Source organism: Bombyx mori, chromosome 24, assembly GCF_030269925.1.
Source record: "Bombyx mori chromosome 24, ASM3026992v2".
NCBI classification, from domain to species: domain Eukaryota; kingdom Metazoa; phylum Arthropoda; class Insecta; order Lepidoptera; family Bombycidae; genus Bombyx; species Bombyx mori.
Window position 1 is genome coordinate 18,852,693 of NC_085130.1, and position 13,112 is coordinate 18,865,804.

The 13,112-nt window shown below is 39.0% G+C and overlaps 1 protein-coding gene across 8 annotated transcripts in view; it reads left to right on the plus strand.

Moving 5' to 3' along the window:
- Positions 1–4,979: 4,979 nt before the first annotated feature.
- Positions 4,980–13,112, plus strand: part of LOC101739867 (spectrin beta chain) — a 123,243-nt gene continuing 115,110 nt past the window's right edge. For 2 of the 8 annotated variants that reach the window (XM_038019870.2, XM_038019873.2), the window contains exon 1: positions 4,980–5,138. The gene's annotated coding sequence lies outside the window, so the exon portion shown is untranslated. Of the gene's footprint in view, positions 5,167–13,112 lie in introns of all 8 variants that reach the window. The other 6 variants (XM_062675924.1, XM_062675926.1, XM_038019871.2 and 3 more) reach the window with 5 other exon arrangements.

Sequence of the window (13,112 nt, forward strand, 5' to 3'; positions counted from 1 at the left end):
TCTTAAATTGTTTGAGCTTCTAGTTATATGAAAACGAAAGTCTGTTTATAAGTTAAATAAAGAAAAAAAATCTATGACAATGATTGAACCCCACCACTATACTCTCCACTACCTTTGGTTGATTGGTAGAGAAAGTCTTAGGCATTAAGTCCACCAATGTAGATTTTACATGAAGTGTAATAAATAAATAAATAAATAAATATCGATATAATTAAATGTCTCTAAATCTCGGATTAAATGTTCACGATTGACTTCCACGGTGAAGGAATAACATCGTGTAATAAAAATCAAACCCGTAAAATTATAATTTGCGTAATTACTGTTGAAAGGCCGTGAGTCCGCGCGGGTAGGTACCACCGCCCTGCCTATTTCTGCCGTGAAGCAGTAATGCGTTTCGGTTTGAAGGGCGGGGCAGCCGTTGTAACTATACTTGAGACCTTAGAACTGATATCCCAAGATGGGTGGCGCATTTACGTCGTAGATGTCTATGGGCTCCAGTAACCACTTGATACCACAGGGGCTGTGAGCTCGTCCACCCATTCCACTTCGACAAAGCGGCACGACACAAGAACCCTCTCATCGTGGCCGCCGGTAACTACATTCCCGATCCTGCGGAAAGAATGGTAAGCAGTCGACGTCGCCCTTAACACGTCATTTCGGATCCTCCCGATCCACTAACGGTGCTTTTAGGTACCTCAAGCACCGGTCACCGTTCTCGTCGAACCCGTCGCTTGCGACGAAGGGCTCGACGAGTAATTAACCCTCAGACACAGCCCACTGAGTTTCTCGCCGGATCTTCTCAATGGGTCGCGTTTCCGATCCCGTGGTAGATTCTGCGAAGCACGGCTCTTATTAGGGTTCGTGCTAGCAAAGTCCTCAGGTTTGAGCCCCGTGAGCTCACCTACTAGTTAAGGTTCCGCTGAAATAGCCTCTCAAGGCTATCAGCTTAGGTAGGAAAAAAAAACCACCCATCTAAGCAATAAAAAAAATCTCTCTCAAACCAAATAAATAGTCTTTCTTCACACAATATCTATTAAATATAGTTCCGAGTAAAATTTTCTATAGACATATTGTATTCTACACGCGTTTCGCTCGACTATGCACTTTCGCGTGTGTATGCACGTATATGGTGAAATTGGCCTCGATACACACGCGGAGAGTGAGAAATAGCTTTATAGTTAGGCCTTGCGATGGCAAAAAGAATATAAAAGTCTTTAGTCCTGCTCCCTGAGGCGCATTCCTCGTCTGAGGATCGTGACCATCTTTTTTTTATTGCTTAGATGGGTGGACGAGCTCACAGGTGGTGTTAAATGGTTACTGGAGCCCATAGACATATACGACGTATATATAGATATAAGTTCTAAGGTCTCAAGTATAGTTACAACGGCTACCCTACCCTTCAAACCGAAACGCATAACTGCTTCATGGCAGAAATAGGCGGGGCGGTGGTACCTACCCGCGCGGACTCACAAGACTTACCGAAAGTAATTACGCAAATTATAATTTTGCGGGTTTGATTTTTATGCTATTCCTTCACCGTGGAAGTCATAAAAAGTCTTTAATCTTTAATCTGCATCTTGCGAAAAAAAAAAAAATTCAAAACAATGATACCAGTTTCTGTCAGACATTTTGGCGGGAACTCGACCACAGCATTGAAGTCGCGTGAATTGTGCGTTCATTTCGTTAATTTAGTCTACAGGTTTACGCTGGTGATAATGCGAGCTTTATTAACCATTTATGAAAGTGCACAGATGTGGGAAAATTAAACAGAACCATCGGACGTGGCTTCTCTTGATCTCCACTTAAATAGTCGCCAGTGAATAACCACCATTTTACTGAAACCCAATTTCATCTTGTTACAATTAATTTCATTCAAGTCCATGACGGTCTCAAATAAATCTACTTTCTTAAAACAGAATATGGTGGTGTTTTTATAATTTCGACGCTGCCAACAATAGCGTCGCAAGAAGTTAATAATTGCCATACTTAAAAATAGAAGAAATTACCGTTAATCTGTATAAAAGCAAAAAGTAAGTCATCATTAACCGTTGTCACGACACGATAATTAGTTGTTTCATTAAGACCTATTATTATAATATTTTTAAACTTTCTTCTAAAATAGGTATATTCTATTCTTAATCTTTAGTTACTTCAGATACACCTAGACAAAGCTTTGCTTAAGACATGAGACATCATTTAAAATTACATCACAAGTATTTCCCTCATATCAGGGTCACTTAAAAATACCTATAAATCTCGGAAACTAAGAATGCTAGTGCTTAATGTGTAAATAAATTGTGTTTAGTAGACAATTAAATACTCCTTAAATTAAGGTATTAAAACTTCTTAGTTACTGCAAGGCTATGTCATAAAAAAATCAAATTTGGAAAAGGGATACTTGAAGAAGGAACTACGAAATTATTGCATTTTCTTTTACTTATGTTTCTAATCTATCAATTAAGAGTGTATATAAATCATATTGATAGTGTACATAATAGGTCAAAATCAGTGTTGATGTTATCTGTGGTATGCGAGACGGAGTCTCTTAGACTTGCATTAATCATTTTTTTGGCAATTGCCATTCACCCGAATATCGCGTCTTTGACAAACCCAAGTGAGCTACAAGGCAAATTAAATCTAACGTTATTTCTCCCTAACTTTTCATGTAAAATGTTTGTTTGCTTTGTCTGATAAATGAATACGTACGTCTCCGGTTTCCTTTGCCGACATTCTAATTAGAAAAACACATAAAAACGATAAGCCCGCCATTTTCTCGCCGGCTTTCGGCTCCTTATCGTTGCCATATACATTCAGAACACAAAAGGATTTTGAATAAATACTTCGAAGCACTAGTGATATCTTATAACGGGAACATTTCTTGTGAAATGTCCACTTATTGAAACGCCTTCGTCCATTTTGGGACAGAAATATGAATTCACTTCGAATAAATCAAAACATTTCTACATTATTTAGCGTTAGTGTGTGACGTGACGTGACGTGTTTTTAGAATAACTAGTGGTTCCCCAGTAGTCGAAACTCGACTATAATTAATTTAAATTATAAGTTTGTACACTATTATGATTCTATTGTCAAAGACTATTAAACTTCTATAATCACAGATATCGCTAACACTACACTTTAGACTTAGAAATATTAATAAAGACAAATAATATTTAATCTATTCTCAATTTGACCAACGACTATAAGCAATAAGAAAGGTTTGACAATAAACAAATAGTATGCATGCGTGTGTGTGTGTCAAATACACGGTAGTGTGTGTAATGGTTTTTTTATTGATTTAATGTATTCTTAAAGCATAATTTAAAAAATTATTAGCATTGTGCACTCCTTCTCTATATTCTCTATAAGTGTGGGAAATTTCATAGTCCTCCGTCCGCGCAATTTTTGTAAAAAGGGGTACAAAGTTATATTAATATATAGATTATTATAAAAGTTCTTTTGACATTAACTAAACTGCTTTTACGGATACAATTCGCGTTGTAGTATATTGTCATCATATCGAGGGGATATTTGATTTACTTAAGCGACATTTTTGCAACTTTACGGGAGGGCCATTTAAAATACAAAATTTGGAGAAAATAACGTAACAAAAAAAACTTCATTGGCTATTTGAATGGAGTTAACTTAATTGAAATTCAATTAGAAAAATCGAACTGTTGATGATGATACCAAATAAAACGCACAAATTCAAATTCAAATTCAAAATCATTTATTTCAACTTAGATGTCTGCATAACACCCTTGTTGAATGTCAAAATATAAATAACAATGTTACTTATATTTTGACATTCAACAAGTGTACTACCACCGGTTCCAAAAAGAGCCACAGTCCTGAGAAGAACCGGCGAAACAAACTCAGCGGGAGTTTTTTTGGTTTTTTCTCATTATTTTTTTTAATATGTAAAAATATTTACAATATACGAAAAAACAAGTCAAAAAATACAATTTACCTTTAATTACAAAGACAAATGTCACTTAAACCAAACAACATTTCACTCTTCGATTTAGTTTACGTGACCTGACGAATAATTCGCAATTTTCGTGTTCGCGGACATTGACAATAACAAAGGCGAGATTAAAACGTTAAAGTTATTTTAAATATGCGTCTGCGATACGCACGAACCAGAAAATATTGTTTAAAAATCTTTGTATCCACCTTATCCCACTAGGTGGGGTCGGCACAGCTAATTTTTCTCTTCCATTCTTTTCTATCAGCTGTCACCTCAACACTCACTCCTCTCTCTCTCTCATATCGTCATTCACACACTCCATCCATGTCTTCTTCGGTCGACCTCTTCCCCTCTACCTTGCTCTACCATTTCCATACATCTCCTAGTCACACGCATCTCCTCTCTACGCATTTTTTTTTTCTACCTATGCTGATAGCTTTAAGAGGCTATATCAGCTTCGCCCTAACGTGTAGGTGAGCTCACGAGGCTCAAACCGGAGTGTTGCTAACAGTGCTTCGCAAAATCTACCACCTGACCGGAAACGCGACCCACTGAGAAGATCCGGCGAGAAACTCAGTGTGCTGTGTCTGTGGGTTAATTCGCTCGTCGAGCCCTTCGTCGCAAGCGACGGGTTCGACGAGGACGGTGACCGGTGCTTGTGGTACCTAAAAGCACCGTTAATGGATCGGGAGGATCCGTAATGACGTGTTTAGGGCGACGTCGACTGTTTACCATTCGATCTACAGGATCGGGTATGTAATTTCCAGCGGCCACGACAAGAGGGTTCTCATGTCGTGCCGCCTTATCAAAGTGCTCTACGCATCACATGTCCACACCACGCTAACCGTCCGCTCTTTAATTCGTTGATTACCAGGGCTACTTTCACCCTTCCTCTGGTACACTCATTCTCATTTTCTATCGTTTAAAAGTATTTTTTGTTGCAAGCAAATAATCGTGAAAATCTAAAATGATAGCGTTGGAATGATTGGTCGGCGTGTTCTCCCTCTCATTCGGTCAGTACGCGATTGAATTCCGTCGCGGTAACACGTGTCGCGGCCGCCTTACCAAACTCCCGGGACAGAGCGCATCGGATGCGCGCGTGATGTTTCAAAAGTGATTAGTGCCTTCACGAATCTGATATTCGTTAATGGTTCTCGCGATTACGAACGTAATTAATTTGAAGATGCTTTTTTTTGGTGTGTGTGTGTTGTGTTCTGATGACGTGATCTTAAAACGCGGCGTGGTGTTAGAGAAATGATTATTAAAGTTTACTCTGTAAACGGATTTACAAGTTAGCGGCGTCTCGGTGATAACTAGACGCGGTCGTTGTCGATAGCGGCTAGTAGTATTCACGTCTGCCGGTGACAATTCAACGTCAGACGGGTCTGACGCTTGAAAGTAATGTCGACCGTAGATTCAGGGTATCAGTGGTCAGAAGCGCATTGGTACCACTAAACTACAGGACTAAACAGTTAAAAGACTTCGCACACTTGTTCTTTTTCCGTACCTATGCTGATAGCCTTAAGAGGCTATTTCAGCGTAACCTTAACTAGTAGGTGAGCTCACGGGGCTCAAACCTGACGACGTTGCTAACACGAACCCTAGCAAGAGCAGTGCTTCGCAGAATCTACCACCGGATCGGAAATGCGACTGAGAAGATCCGGTGAGAAACTCAGTGGGCTGTGTTTGTGGGTTAATTTACTCGCAAAGCCCTTTGTCCGGTGACCGGTGCCTCATATCTTCACTCTCAATCTTTGTGCTGCTTCTTTTAGCGCAAGTTTGAGTTGAGTTTCTCGCCGGATCATCTCTGTGATTCGCGATTTCGGTGCTAGATTCTGCGAAGCACTGCTCTTGCTAGGGCTAGTGTTAGCAAATTCTCTCAGGTTGAGCCCGTGAGCTCACTTACCCGTCCAAGCGTATCTGGAATATACCTCTTAACCTACCAGCGAATAGATAGATATATCATTTCCCAATTAAATATAAATTAATCTCTAGCAATCAATCAAATGTAATCCAATCTTAGTTAGGTATATAATTCTTTTTATTTTTGTTGTTAATGCACTGTCGATTGCACCTATAATTATTGAGGTGACATCTGCCATGAACTTTTGTCAATTTGTCAATGCTTTGTATTGATGATCACTTTGTTGGTGCGACTTAATAAATAAATAAATAGAAAAAAAAGCTAGCTATAATTCTGAGTTGCATCATTTTATCAATATATTTTTCGAGACTGTCTACTTAGGATGATTGCACGTAATACATCCGTCTACAAGTCCACTGCAAGATAGGCGCGATAATAATTGTGCAATTTTGTGTTTTTAACGTGTGAGTGAATTTACCCAAAATTATCAATATTCTATTTAAAAAAATTAATCTCGGTCATTATCGGAACAATTCGTCATGATTCACATCGATTACCTACTTTTGAATTATCTTTGTTACTGCGAGACGAAAATTTGGTGCAATTTGAACACGTATTAATATGTAGGACTAGCCGACCCGGCAGACTTCGTAGTGCCTCAATCGATAAATAAAAGACCTAAGCTTTTGTACAAAATAGACATAAAACAAACAAAAGGAATCCGTCCGACGGGGGACACATCAAAGGGAAACAAAATTGTTATTTTATATTTAATTCCGAGCATTTTCATATTTATCTACCTTTTAAACCTTCTCTGGACTTCCACAAATAATTCAAGACCAAAATTTGCCAAATCGGTCCAGTCGTTCTCGAGTTTTAGCGAGACTAACAAACAGCAATAATTTTTTATATATATATATATATATATATATATATATATATAGATTATATTAGAATGGCACTAGACTAGGAATAGAATTAGATTTAGAAAAACCAATATATATTTCGCGTTAGCCAGAATTACTGACTTCCATGGGCGACGCTAACCACTCACCATCAATCGGGGCGTATGCTAATCTGCCTATAAGGGCAATAAAAACGTGACATTCTTTAGTATTAACAGCATATGAACGATGATTACTCACGCCAGATGACGCGTATACTGATTTGTCGTTGACTCTAACAAGAATACACAAATTATATATTTTTTTGAAACGAAGTTCCTTATGGGACGATGCGGAGGGGTACCCTAACCGGGAAAAAACGTCCGTAACGTAATATTTTTATTAGTAGTGCACACAGTGTACGACTTAACTTTGTAATAACGTACAAAAAATAACATATACACTAACTCTTATGCAAACAACCGTGAATGAAGTGTACCACAATAAGTTCGCACGTTACCGAATGACCGTGGGTTGTTGCGAAACCTCCAGTTTTATTTTCTTTATACCTCGAATAGAATTTAAAATTAATATTTTTTTAATAAGGAACTTCGTTCCTATCCGGTGTCCCACGACACCACACATCTTTTTTACTTCACAAACATTGAACATACTCTGTTCATCAACATTTGAAGAAGACGCTCGCTCGGTGGGGGATGCTCCCAAAACTAATAAACAATGTCTATATCAGTATTTCCGGTTGCGGGTCTATTTAAAACTTTGACGACTTGAAGGGTAGGTTTCATAAGGGTGTGTGTGTTTTTTTATTGCTTAGATGGGCGGATGAGCCACATCCCACCTGGTGTTAAGTAGCTAATGGAGCCCATAGACATCTACAACGTAAATGCGCCACCCACCTTGAGATATAAGTTCTAAGGTCTCAAGTATAGTTAAAACGGCTGCCCCACCCTTCAAACCGAAACGCATTACTGCTTCACGGCAGAAATAGGCAGGGCGGTGGTTTCTACCCGCGCGGACTCACAAGACGTCCTGTCACCAGTAATTACGCAAGTTATAATTTTGCGAGTTTGATTTTTAACACTAACATTGGCCCTAGCAAGAGCAGTGCTTCGCTGAATCTATCACCAGATCGAAATCGCGACCCACCGAGAGGATCCGGCGAGAACTCAGTGATCTCTGTCTATGGGGCGGATACCAATATTGCATCTCACAACGGACCTAGTCATTTTACTCAGTCTTTACATTCAGACTTGCTCACCCCACAATGTCACATTAAGTGACGTAAGCCCATGACGTAATTACATTTTCAAAGGAAACGTATGACTGGGTTGATTCGAATTAAAATGAAAATGATTTCGTAATTGACTTGATATGCGAGATAAATGCCACTCTTGAGAGATCACAAAAATATGCACCATGCAACCAAAGTCGTGTGCTAATTCCGACAATTTAATTGCTATCCTTTTTATCTAATAAACAAATTTCTATTGACTCTTAAAGTTGACTGCCTTTGACTGACAAGTAGGTCTCTGGTGCCCGAATGCGCTTGTACTGTTCTGTTGGGTTTTGACGTTGAATATTATATAAAGTCGGCATTAATGCGCCACTTTGAGAAGGCGACACGACACTAAAACCCTTTTGTCGTGGCCGCCGGAAATGACATACCCGATCCCGTAGACCGAAAGGTAAACAGTTGACGCCGCCCTAAACACGTCATTACGGATCCTCCCGATCCATTAACGGTTCTTTTCGGTACCACAAGCGCCGGTCATCGTCCTCGCTGAACCCGTCGCTTGCAATGAAGGGCTCGGCGAGTAAATTAACCCATAGACACATTGACACAGCCCAGTGAATTTCTCGCCGGATCTTCGCAGTGGGTCGCGATTCCGATCCGGTGGTAAATTCTGCGAATCGAACTCTTCGTCGTAATATGTTGAGAAAGAAAGAACGTTGACAAAGAGAATGTTATTTGATAAAACAAACAGAAGGCATAGAGCATGTGATAATTCTCAATAATTACCTTTCGTGAATGCCTTATCTAACTTTGATAAAATACTGAGCAAAGGTTGCGATTAGATTAGGTATTGTCGACGTCAAAACACTTTAAGACAGTAGCCACATGTATATTATATAACTAACTGACCCGGCAGACTTCGTAGTGCCTCAATCGATAAATAAAAGACCTAAACTTATGTATAAAATCCTTACCTTACCTTTAAACGAGCAATTCTTGTATATTAATATATACATATATAATCTGAATCTCGGAAACGGCTCCAACGATTTTCATAAAATTTAGTATACAGGGGATTTCGGGGGTGATAAATCGATCTAGCTACGATTTATTTTTAGAAAATGTTTTATTCGTGTTTTCAATAATCAACTCTTCCCGACATCTATTGGCGAATAATAATACTATTTTTCTTAATTGAGGGCAACTAACCGCTTTAAAGACACAACAAGATGGAGTTATCAAAAAAATCATCTAGTATTAAATAATATAGGACTCTTGAATAGATGTAGGTCGGATCTGTGTCTGTTTGTGTACCAAAAGAGCTGGGGATCAGTACAGAGCTGCAGAGGACTGTGTATGTAGTAGTGTAGTATAGGACTCTCAGTTAGCTAGATGTAGGTCGGATGTTTGTCTGTTTGTGTACGAGAAGAGCTCGGGATCAGTATAGAGCTGCAGAGGACTGTGTCTACAGTAGTATAGTATAAGATTCTCGGCTGGATGTAGATCGGATCTGTGTCTGTTTGTGTACGAGAACACAACGTAAACAACAATGTCATTTCTCACTGTGATCAGATTTCTGTACGTAATATTAACAGTGATTTTGTACAAAACTAAAAAAAGAAAACAAGTTTAAAAAATAATCGCTCAAAATTCAAATAGCTGTCTGCTCATTCGACCTTGGATCGGGGACAACGAAACGAGCGATGACCCAAACTGACAGACCGGATTTTTGATTAACATATCTAAGGTAATTGTGTGACTACAGCAATAAGTCGGTTATGAATATGAAGGCGCCAGGGATGGTTGAACCGTAGTCGTTATTCGCGACTTAAGCAAGCGGTAAGCAATAGTAAAAAAACACTTTGAAAAGGCGGCACGACACGAGAACCCTCTTGTCGTGGCCGCTGGAAACTACATACCCGACCCAGTAGACCGAATGGTAACAGTCGACGTCGCCCAAAACACGTCATTATGGATCCTCACGATCCATTAACGGTGCTTTTAGGTACCACAAGCATCAGTAACCGTTCTCGTCGAACCCGTCGCTTGCGACGAAGGGCTCGACGAACGAATTAACCCATAGACACAGCCCACTGAGTTTCTCGCCGGATCTTCTCAGTGGGTCGCGTTTCCGATCCGGTGGTAAATTCTGCGAAGCACTGCTCTTGCTAGGGTCAGTGTTAGCAACACTCCGGTTTGAGCCCCGTGAGCTCACCTACACACGTTAGGGTGAAGCTGAAATAGCCTCCCAAGGCTATCAGCATAGGTAGAAAATATATATATATGGTAAGAATGGTCAGGCAGTATAATGATTTGGCTAAATGTCACGGTAGCCTTGATATCTTTGAACCTAGACTCAGGGGATTTGTCGGATGTGTGAAGGATGTCCTATTTAACAATGGCTAGTTATCAATATTTGTAATTTTGTTTTCAATAGTCAAAGCTATGTACGTTAATACGGATTTGCTGGGTGCACATACTATTTAGATTGCAATCCAGATTAGATCCAGGTACTACTTGTATGATTTAGCTAATATGTACTGTAATGATTGTAATTTGTTTTGTGCATCAATAAATTCAAGAAAAAAGTATTGTGGTGTCGTGGGACACCGGATAGGAACGAAGTTCCTTATTATAAAAATATTAATTTTAAGTTCTATTCGAGGTATAAAGAAAATAAAACTGGAGGTTTCGCAACAACCCACGGTCATTCGGTAACGTGCGAACTTATTGTGGTACACTTCATTCACGGTTGTCTGCATAAGAGTTAGTGTATTGCGCAAACGAACGCTCTGAGATCGTAGTCAATGAATGATAAAAAAAATGTTATTTTTTGTAGGTTATTACAAAGTTAAGTCGTACATTGCGTGCATTACTAATAAAAATCTTACGTTACGGACGTTTTTTCCCGATTATGGTACCCTTCCGCATAGTCCCATAAGGAACTTCGTTCCAAAAAAAAAAAACCTAACACATTAAATAAAAAGAATTCCAATTCGCAGCGATCTATCTAGTAACACGGAAAGAATTTTAATTCAATCATTACCATTACGTCGCGGCTTCATTGGAACATGTAATGCGGTCGTACAAAATATTGAAAAGCATTGCTAATAAATGACCTTGGAGATTGTTAATGTAACAACGTGCCTTTTATGAGAATTTTGCGGACTCCGGACACGCTTCATCACGACTTGTTATCATAGTAGAATGGAATCTAAGAGCTGTGAAAACTTTACAAACACTACTGGTGGTAAGACGTCTTGTGAGTACGCACGGGTAGGTACCACCGCCCTGCCTATTTTGCCGTGAAGCAGTAATGCGTTTCGGTTTGAAGGGTGGGGCAGCCGTTGTACTGTTAAAAGTGAGACCTTAGAACTCATGTCTCAAGGTGGGTGACGGCATTTACGTTGTGGATGTCTATGGGCTCCGGTAACCACTTAATAAGTCGTCGTGGCCTAAAGGATAAGACGTCCGGTGCATTCGTATCTAGCGATGCACCGGTGTTCGAATCCCGCGGGCGGGTACCAATTTTTCTAATGAAATACGTACTCAACAAATGTTCACGATTGACTTCCGCGGTGAAGGAATAACATCGTGTAATAAAAATCAAACTTGCAAAATTATAATTTGCGTAATTACTAGGACTGGAGCTCTTAAGACCAGGTGGGCTGTGAGCTCGTTTATCCATTTATAAACGTTAAACAACGTATCGATGGTCGAAAAGCCATTTAAGCGACATTTCGCTTAACAAGCGACATTTATCTTTGTAATTAAAGATCCGTTTTATTTAGCACTAGCTGACCCGGCAGACTTCGTAGAACCTCAATCGATAAATAAAAGATCTAAGCTTTTGTATAAAATAAACTTAAAACAAACAAAAGGAATCCGTCCGACGGGGGACACATCAAAGGAAAAACAAAATTGTTATTTTTATTTAATTCCGAGCATTTTCATATTTATCTACCTTTTAAACCTTCTCTGGACTTCCACAAATAATTCAAGACCAAAATTAGCGAAATCGGTCCAGCCGTTCTCGAGTTTTAGCGAGACTAACGAACAGCAATTCATATTTATATATTATATAGAAGATTAGCATAAATAGTTCGATGTTTTTAAATTTAACTTCAATTATGTTCACTCGATTTGAATAGCTGAATAAGTTTTTTTGTTATAATTTTTCTTTCTTTCAAATGTTTAAGTTTTAATGGCTCTCCTGTATTGTTGCAAAATGTTGCTTCAACCAAATATCCTTTCACCTCTCGAGATATGCGTAAGAGTAGATATGAATATAATTTTGGAATCACAATCTCATATCTCAAGGCGTCAGTGCCGAACAATGAGGAGGTAATAAACAACTGTATTTATTATTTCCGACATTTCCAATACTTCAATTTCCGTGGTCGCGATTGATTATTATTAATTCGAATTGAATGTTATGCTAACTACCTTCTAATCTAGCTATATATATGACGGAACATTAACCTCCGTATTGTTTTTAAAAAGTGTGACGTCAGCATTGCTGACGTCACAGTTATTACTTTCATGATGATGACTCATGTCGGGCTTCTGAACGAAAACTTCACGAGAACTTTACGAACACTGTTTATATTTCGCTACAAGCGTAACAACTTTCCGGAGAGATCCGTACTGTCCTACGGCTCGAACACGAATGAATCGTCGTCGGCAGAGCGGCCGGTATTTATAGTGATTTTTGCAAATCAACACGTGTTTGAGTTTTTAGGTTAAATAATGAAATAACACGTGGTGATTATAAATCACGTGTTGTTTTACATTACAATGAGTGTCATTACATCACAATTGATTCTAAACAGTTAAAAGATGTTTTCTTGATTGATTATTTGACTTATGTAACTAAAAGGGATTCTTTTAAATGCGTGAATCATCCATCGCGCCGATACGGCCATACTGACAGGCGGTGCGCGCTCTGCACCAGCCGCTCATGTATGGTGAATCACCAGAGAGTTCTTGGAGTCTATCTGAAATAGTAGAATGTCCTTTTTCTGAGATTGGTATCTGTGTACCTTTTTAGGTTACTTTGAAAGTAACTTATTTTGTGTAGTGTTTTATTGTGGCGTACACTGTGGTACTTTTGTCGAGGCGTACACTGTGGTACTTTTG